The sequence below is a fragment of the Athene cunicularia genome (genome assembly GCF_003259725.1).
Source record: "Athene cunicularia isolate RWA chromosome 10 unlocalized genomic scaffold, athCun1 chr10_part1, whole genome shotgun sequence".
NCBI lineage: Eukaryota > Metazoa > Chordata > Aves > Strigiformes > Strigidae > Athene > Athene cunicularia.
This window is the reverse complement of record NW_020799112.1, coordinates 528,543-537,257: the sequence shown is the minus strand read 5'-3', so window position 1 is coordinate 537,257 and position 8,715 is coordinate 528,543. Positions and strand designations below refer to the sequence as shown.

At 48.6% G+C, this 8,715-nt stretch overlaps 1 protein-coding gene across 2 annotated transcripts in view; it reads left to right on the top strand.

The window, feature by feature from the left end:
* The first annotated feature begins 1,984 nt into the window (after nucleotides 1-1,984).
* Nucleotides 1,985-8,715, top strand: part of ZNF609 (zinc finger protein 609) — a 67,790-nt gene continuing 61,059 nt past the window's right edge. The window contains exon 1 of one of the 2 annotated variants that reach the window (XM_026855899.1): nucleotides 1,985-2,082. The gene's annotated coding sequence lies outside the window, so the exon portion shown is untranslated. The remainder of the gene's footprint in view (nucleotides 2,083-8,715) is intronic. The other variant, XM_026855898.1, reaches the window with a different exon arrangement.

Genomic DNA, 8,715 nt, shown 5'->3' with positions numbered 1-8,715 from the left:
TTTTTTTTTTTTTTTTTTTTCCTCTCTCTTTCCTTTTTTTCCCCCCTTTCTGGGAAGGCCCTTTCCCCTGGAGGAGGTGTTAGACACGCACGTTTTTTGTGGCGCACACCAAAGGGCCCTTTCTCCCACCTCCAGAAGAATTAAGGATGCCGGCATCAGGGCTGGCTCCTGGGCTCCGGCGCGCACAGGGGCGGCGCGGGTGCTCGCAGCCTTCCTCGCCTGGACATCCTCAGGAAAACCTATTTCCACGCTTTGTGCGATGACTCCAGCATCGGATTATGCTGCACATTTCTAGCTCTTTGTTGGCAGTACACGACCGCACACACACGGCACTCGAAAAATCCAGTCATCTTATTTTATTGATTAGCTCTTGACCAGAAATAATTTATGATTTATTATTTTGAAGCCGTTTCGGTCTTGAAACAAAAATCTTTGCCCTTTTATGCCCTCGTTCATCCAGCAAGGATTTTTCCTCTCGCTGCAGGGTAGGGAGGGAGACGTGTGCAGCACCGGGAGTGCGGCCGTCTCGGTGGTGCAAAAGGACAAGGATTTAATGTTTCACCTAAGCTGGCCTTGTGTTCAGGACAAGGGCTGCGAGCCAGTTAGAGCCACCAGAGGAAATTAATTATCAAGCAAGTTGTAATGATCTGTAATTGAGTACAGCCAGCACACGGGGTATTTTTTTTTTTTTCCTTTTTTCAAGCTGGGCACTTGGACTTGGTTTCCAGTGGAGGGTCTGTGTGAGTTGCCATTAGGCTGCTCGATAGCCAGGGGGGCTGGCACGTGCACGTATGCGCATGTAGGTGTCTCTTAATACACGTGTTATCCTATCGTGGTGTCCTCTGCACGTTCCAAAAATGATGTTATTTTTTTGGGGGGTGGGGGGGAAGAAGCTGCTGCGAATAAGGGATGTTTGTCCTTCTGTAGCTCCATGCTGTGGGCTGGGTGGCAACTGCAAATAATCTCTCTCTTGCAGTTGGAAGGTTGCAAAGTCCCCTCGCGCTCACTGCACCCAATTTGTCGGATGTTGGCGGGCATGGCGGCTGCTTTTGCTGCCTCTAAAGCTTTTTCTCTTTAAATTGTTAAGCTAGCTGAAAACCTGCCTTTTTCAGGAAGAAAGGGCTTGCAAAGTATAAAGGCAGTTAAGGGGTTCTCACGCTGTGTTGGAGCTACCTAACAGCTTGTGTATCTTTATTATGTATGAACAAGAAGGAAGGACCAGAGTTTGCTCTGTCTGGTTTATTCTCTTTGAGAACCGAGCCACGTTGAATTGAGATTTGCCTCCAGATTATATTTGCAATATCTTTTTAATTTTAATTGCATAAATGAAATAAAACCAGAAGCTGCCTTGTCTTTCTGGCACTTCCACACAGGCATCTCTACTGAAGCAAAGTCAGTGTCGCGTCGCCACTGTGACAGAGGTCGGAGACTCATGTCTGGGATCACATTCCTGAGGCTTAGCCACAATAGGAAGGTGGTTAGGGACCAGTCGCGTCTGTGCCTGATAGTGATTTATTTGCTGTTTCCTGGGTGCCTGCTGCCTAAAAAGGGATCTTTCTCTGCTTGCTGGTGGAGGGAAGGGGAAGAGCTGGGCTGTGTCGTGTTGCTGTCAGCCTTGGGTGGGCTGGGAGTGAGGATGCACCTTGCTGCTGACCTGCTGCACCCAGCGTGGCAGGGCTCCGATTTGGATTAGGGTGTCTGGGCGCTGATGCAATACTAGTGCCAGATGTAATGCAATAAGCCTCTTTGTCCCTTTTATCCAGTATTATGTAAATAAGATGGTATTTATGGTCCCAGGTATGTTGTTTCGGGGATGTGTGACAGAGTGCGTGCACAGCTATGCCCTTTGAGTGTTGACACTGCTGCTTCTGGCTGGCTTCCGCGGCTGGGGGCAGGCAGCAAGTGGGCAGATGCTGGCAGGGAGCGTGTCACGTGCTGGCTCCCTACCGAAAGGAGGTGAGGCCACAGGTGACCTTGCTAGGGGCTGGTGACAGTTTAACTGTGCTGGGTTGCTTCTGCACAGTGAGCAGATGGGCTTTGGGTAGCCTGCAGGAGATGGGGTGGCTTCCCAGCGAGTTCAAGGTGAGGTCTGTGTTTATCTTTGCAGGTGTGCTGCAGAATGCGGACTGATGTTTCCCCAACCTCTGGGTTGTGAGAGTTGCAGGTCTGTTCCCAAACCCGCTCCATATTTCTTTGCAGCTGATGGTTTGTGGAGAGATTTTTTGGGCGGAAGCACCAAAGTCCCCAAAGCAGCTAGAGGTGGCCTGGGCTGTCTGCAGTTCTCTGTGATGGCTCTTCGGGTATGGTCCCTTCCCCTTGTCCGCTTATTTGGAAAGTCATAATTTGGACGCTTGTGCTGCGGTGGTAGTAGCTGGAGAGGGGATGGTGCCATTGCATGAGAGCGTCTGACTCCAGCAGAGTTTTGGGGATGTCGGGGGTATGTTGGGGAGCTCATCTGGGTGTGAAGGGTCTTTTGTAAGATCAAGGGTAGGTAGGTAAGCTGGCTCGGAGCACACGGCTGCCCTGGGAGCTCATCAGTGACTGCGCGTAGTTATTGAAGTGGAGCTTTGGCCACCCTGGCAGCAGCTGGTCTGCTCCACATCCCCATGCCAGGCTGGCTCAGACAAGGAAGGGGTGCTGCTTGGTTTTGGGGATGATAAGAAAAAGACATCCCACTGGGATGTGGCTTCTTTTGCCACTCAGTTGCATTGAAAATGCATTTTCCTGCTGATGAGGATGGGTGCCTTGTGGTGTGATGTGTTTCAGAGGAAGGAGTAGGGTTTTGCTCTGACAGTCCTACAGTAGAGAAAATAGGGAATGGCTGCCTGTCTGGGAAACTTGCTCTGTGACTCTAGTTGCCTGTGTGATTTTTTTATTTTATTTTTTAAAAATTTATATAATTTCTTTAAAGCAAACACCTATTTTACGTCTGGGTTTTGGTGAAAAATCAGATTTTGAGATGAAATCAAGAGGTTTTTCTTTTGCTGCAGCTGAGTGTCCTTCACATGCACAAAATAACTGACGTAACTGCTTAAGCGTCAGCTCAGATGTTGTGTGAGGGGGGTGCGTGTGTGGAGAGAGAGTATAAAAGGGTGCGAGTGTGTTTTTGTGGATGAATAAGGATGATTTCAGGACAATCTTGATATTTTGTATTTAAACATCAAATGATCAACTTCTACAATTAATTTCCTTATTCATGGGTAAGAAAAGAAAGAAAAAGGAAAGCTGATGTTGTCCCTTTATGCTGCTCCTTCCCCAAGCACAGGAAGGTTTTGTGGCATCAGATTTTCCCTCAGAGCTGTTTCTGGGCCTGCTCGGCCACTCTTCTGATGGTTGGGAGGATGATATCTTTGTACAGTGCTATATCACATGTGACATCTCATCTCTTTACGTGGCTATGCTAATGTATTGATAACAAAACAAGGCAGTTTGGGAATGATTTTAATAAATTTGTTGAGCCTGTTTGTGGTTTTGATTAAACAGAGTGTTCCTGGCTCAAGTGAGTCCGAAGATTTGGCTCGGAGTTATCTGGTGTTTCTCTAGTGGTAGAAGGGGCAGCTTGGAGAATTACTGCTCCTTCCCCAAAGATTTAGTAGCTGATGCCATGGTGAAGTTTCTTGTCCTGAAGATTTTTCTGTTTATTTTTTGGGGATTTCACATTTAATCTCTACCTTTCCTCTGTACCTATCGCCACAAGTAATTAAAAGTGAACTATGACTACCAATATAAGCCAAGTACACTTTGATGCATGGTTCTTGCTGGTTTTTATTGTATTCCTTTATATGCTGGCTAATTCACAAAATTTGGCAATTTGCAATGGGTCATTGGCAACTTTCTGGTGTATATCATAGTTTTGCAAATGTGCTTTATTAATCTGTGAAATACACCTATTTGTTATCCCTCCCAGGGTTGAAAATAAAAAAAAAAAAAAAAGGATTTCTTGGCATGGTACTTGTTCTACTTCCATTTGTCCCTGTCTGTGTACACCTTCCTTCCTCCTTTACTTCACAGTCTGGTTGGTTTTTCCTAAAGTGTTGCCAGGCTGATGGTTTGACAGCAAGAGAGATTACAGCTGCACATACAGACCTCTGCTGCAAATGAAGCCTTAGCTCCCGTAGCCAAGGTGCCCTAATTGGTTATCGAATGAAGGGAATTAAAGGCATTAATAGGTGAAGTGGCTACTCCTTCATTTTTGGAGCGGTGGAGAGATGTTCGTCCTCTTTTGAATCCTGGGAAACAGCCAAGGCTGCCTGCGTGCTCTTCTCCTAAAAGAAAAAAATAAAGCCCAGAAGCTCTTCCTTCCCTGCGAGTGAGCAAGTGACCGTCTGTCTGGCCTCTGCAAACTGTGCTGCTGTGTGGTACTCTCCTGTCGAGGTAGGGCTGTGGCTGGGAGATGCTGTTCAGCTGGGCATCATCCCTCAGCTGGGGTCACTCTGGTGCTCTTCCTTCAGGTGGAGAAGACAGAAACAAGATGTTGACTTCAGCATGGAGCCCTCCTTGCTTCTGCCACGCAGCTGGTGGTTTGTGTCCTGATGTACCTCTGTGGAGGGTCATCCTCACTGGAAACTGTGTGGCTGCAACTGGACTGGGACCACCATGGGGCTGGGGGAGGGCAGGAATACCAGGGGGGCTGGGAGTGAGGCGAGGAGCCTCGCTGCCTCCAAGGCCCCCTAAGGAGGCTGGTTTGGAGGTGCCCGCTCTGCTCACACTAATGTCCAGGAGCTCAGACTGCTGCCACAACTGCGGGTGCCTTTCTGTAGCCCTGCTGATGGTGTTGGGCAAGCAGGGAGGAAAGGTTGAACTCTTTTTTTCCAGCACTTATTCCAGTGGTTATTTATGCCTGTTGGTTGTCTTTGGTCTTCACCAGCTCTTCTTTCTTCTCATCTCCATGACTGATGCTTCAGGGATCATTCCTGGTCACATCCATCTTGTTGCTTCCTCTCACTGCTGACTTTCTCAGGCTGTTGGCAATCTTCCAGCCTGGACGAGGCTTTATCTGAAATTTGTAAGCCTTTTTGGTTATTTTTATGTGCGCTTTTCCCCCTTCTAGGCTGGGTGTGAGGATGGACCACTGATTCAGATAACTTTAAGCTTCTCGTAAATCAGTTCACTTCTGCACTGGGGTTAGCTAGGGTGTAACCAGACCGATTTTAAATCCACACAGCTGCTCCACTTCCCTGGTGGAAACCAACTCTCTACTTGAGGGACAGTCAGCCCCCAGGTTTGTCCCTGTGGGAAGCATTGCGATGCAGAGCTCAGTGCCAAACAGATTTGCTCAGATGTCCCATTTTGAGTGTTTAATGTTATTTTTGGCAACAGCCAGCTGCAGCATGGCTGGCTGGGTTCAACAAGAATGGGCTTTGCGGTGGTAGGAGAGTGCCGGGGCTGTGTCCGGTGCTGCCGGCAGTGCCTCTGATGAGCTGTAGTGCACTGGCTTGTCTAGTTTACACTCATCTGAAGCTCTTCTGAGTTAATCCTGGCTGGTTATTGCTCACAGCGTTGCTTTTTGCTTTTGCCACTGTGTAGCTGCCAATGGTCCGTGTGTGTCAGCCTTCAACAGCTGAACCCCGTGGTGATGCTTCTCCACTCCTGCCCATGCCTGCCATCCCCTGCTGGATGCCATGTGCTGGTGACACTGTGACACCTGCAGTCGCACAGGGCGGCATGTGGGGGTTGTGGGGTGAGCGGGGGATGCAGGTTTCAGGTGAAGATGGGGCTGTGTTTCTAGTTATTGTTAAACTGTCGTGCAGGTCTGGGCACAGCAATTACACAGTGACGTCTTCCAGTGTGCAGACACAATGGTGAGGGATAAATCCCTGTTTGGTGTCCCTAATTCAGGATAGATCTGAGAGTTGAGCTTGCAGGAAGGAAGCTGGCTCCGTTATTTTATCCACTGAATGCTTTTTCTCCCATGCATGTTCAATTCCTCATTCCCAGCACAGCTGAATGTTAAGAGTGCTGGGCACTAGTTTATGTTTATGGATGTGGATCTGAGTGCTGGGGTTGCTGAGAAAGCTCTTGGCCATTTTCAGCTGTCAGAGATTTTGAAGTCTGCAAGGTCATGCTTGCTGGAAAAAGTCTTGCCTGGTGTTTTTGGATGAGCAGGCAATGGTCCAGGGGAGGAGTCAAGCCGGAACCTTGCTGCTACCTGCTCATCTCCATGGCAGAGGCTTGGGAAGGGCGTGCCTCGCAGAGGACAGTGCTGTAAGAGTTGTAGTGAAGTGCTGGCACATCTGTCATCTGCCCTAGCTGTGTCTGATGCTCCTTCAGTCCATGCTGTTGCTTTATCCCACCACTGTGACCTTTCCTGCAAACCTGGCTCCTGCCTCACAGGAGGTCCATCAGCTCTCCGTAGGAGGGACATGCACACAGCCAAGTCGCTGGACGTAAAGGGCGAATACGAAGAGGGTGAAGGCACTCTGTTCACGAGGAGCCACACGGAGAAGGGGCAACAGATAAAATTTGCACTGGGAGACGTTTAATTTCAACATGAGAAAGATTTTTTTACGGTGAGAATAATCATTCACTGAAACAACCTCCTCAGGGACTTGGTAGAGTCTACATTGCTGGAGATCTCCAAGATGTGACTGGGCAGGGTGGTAGATAACTTTATCTGGGTTCCCTTTCCCACAAAAGGTTGGTCCAGGTGACCTTTCAAGGTCTCTTCCAACCTGGTCTGCTCTACAGTTCTGTGACTTGAATTGTGTTGACACATGCGTTCATGCTTGTGTGCAACAATGGTGTTTGCTCAGCTTCCCATCAGAGAAGTGACTCTAGCAGTGTGATTTGGTGGAGAGCGGGCAAGCATACCAGGTGATATGGGCCTCCTGTCCTTCACAGGAATGAAATGAAGTGACATTTGGTGCATTCATATGGGTCTGCAGGTATTGATGTGCCTCCTGCTTGAGTTGAGGACCATGTACTTGAGTGATGCTTCTCTTGCTGTTAGTTTTCTTGAAATATGAAGCTCTGGACTTCCTGGGTATTGGTGGTGGAAATGTGGGTTGTGTTTTATTCAGTATAGAGACAGGCAGCTTGGAAAAAATGCAAGGGCTGAGAGACATCAAAACCAAATAATTGTAAATTTGAAGAAATGTGGGCTCTTGGGGCATGAACTTCCAAGAGTGATGGAAGGATTAAAGAGGAACTTGTTCTAGTTTTCCCCCTTTCGCAACATACTGGAAGGCTGAAAACGTTTCCTCCTTTTTGTTTTCCCTCTTTTTATGTGCCTTGCGTATTGGTGATGTGTTTGGCTTGTTGGGAGTTGAGGGAAGTGACGGGGTCTGGTGAGGGTGGCTTTGCCATCAAGCTGTGTTCAAGAACGTTTGGTTTTTCAGCCCTAGATCGAGCTTCTCCTCAATGCCTGTTTGGTGTTGAGGATAAAGAAGTGTCAATAAGAAGCTAACACTGGGTCTTAGCTAATCTGGTGAAGTGTTTTCTTCAAACACAGCCAAGTTGAGATCTGGCACAGAGCGCACTTATCTTGTATTGACAGTTTTGCAGGACTTCTTTGTGTGCATTAGCCTTGCTGAGTGTTGCTGTAAAGGTTGTGTTTTAAGGCCATGAGCAGATGGGGGTGGATGTGAGGTTGAATTTTGATCTGAGCTGCATATTTTGACTGATGTTGAATGTGTGGTTGACACCTGAGTGTGTATTTGTAGCAGGTGGGTGTTGTGACTGCTAAATCTCCTGAGCTTTGCTCCAGGTAGGGTGATTGCCTGTCCATCCACACACGAAAGAGGTCTTTGCTCACCTCTCCCATATCCCTGCATCTCCAGCCACTTCCAGTGACCTCATCTGTCCTGCTTTTGTAATGCCTGGACTGAAATATTTCAGGCTTTTCTCAAGAATGCCAACAAATGACTCATGACTCGAGCGCTGCCCTGTGTCAGGTTCATCTCCAGTATCAAGCCTCAGCCTATGGAAACTTGGAGTCCCAGCATAAGTTTCTCGACGTCTCTCCGGGTGCTCCAGCTGCAGTGCATGCTGGAAGATGTAGTCTTGGCGGGGTGCACCTCCATATTAAAAAAAAGAAGGGTGGCTCCATTTTATTCAAATTGGGTTCAGCCTTCTCCCTCCTGGCAGCTCGCCGACGCCGTCCTGCTCAGCCTCAAGAGCTACCGAAGTTCTCCCAGCGCCTTGTGTGAGCGAGGAGGCGGGAGCGCAGCTCCTCCATTCAAAATCTTGCTTAATTCCACATTGAACAGCTTGTTTTGAAGCCCTGCGCTTCGGCGTGTTTTGCAACAGCTCGGACTCCCGCCGGGTGAAGGCGATTGAGGGATCCTGCCCCCGTTGGGTGGCAGTTCTGGAGGGTGTCATGGTAAATCTCCTTTGTCTGCTACGGCTTGACTGATGTATGGGGGAGAGCAAACCCTCCTCCTCTGCGTGATTTCTTGAGCTGAAAGCAGCAAGTGAGTGAGGAAGCTCCTTTGTGCAGATTTCTCAGTCTCCTCTTGTGCATGCCAGCTGGCTCGTGTTCAACATTTCTCTTTTTTTCCTTTTTTTTTTTTTCTCCCCCATCTCTAGAGAGAGGGGGTGGGGAGAGAGGGGAACATCTTAAAAAGAAATCTGCAGAAAAGACATGGGAGTTACTTAACAAAAATCCAACCCAAACAAGCCCAGCTGGGGGATTACAAATGCGGTGGTAGGAGCCGAGCGGGGAGCGAGTGCAGCAGCTCGGGAAAGGCAGGCGTGTTTCCCCCCCACCCCCCCACC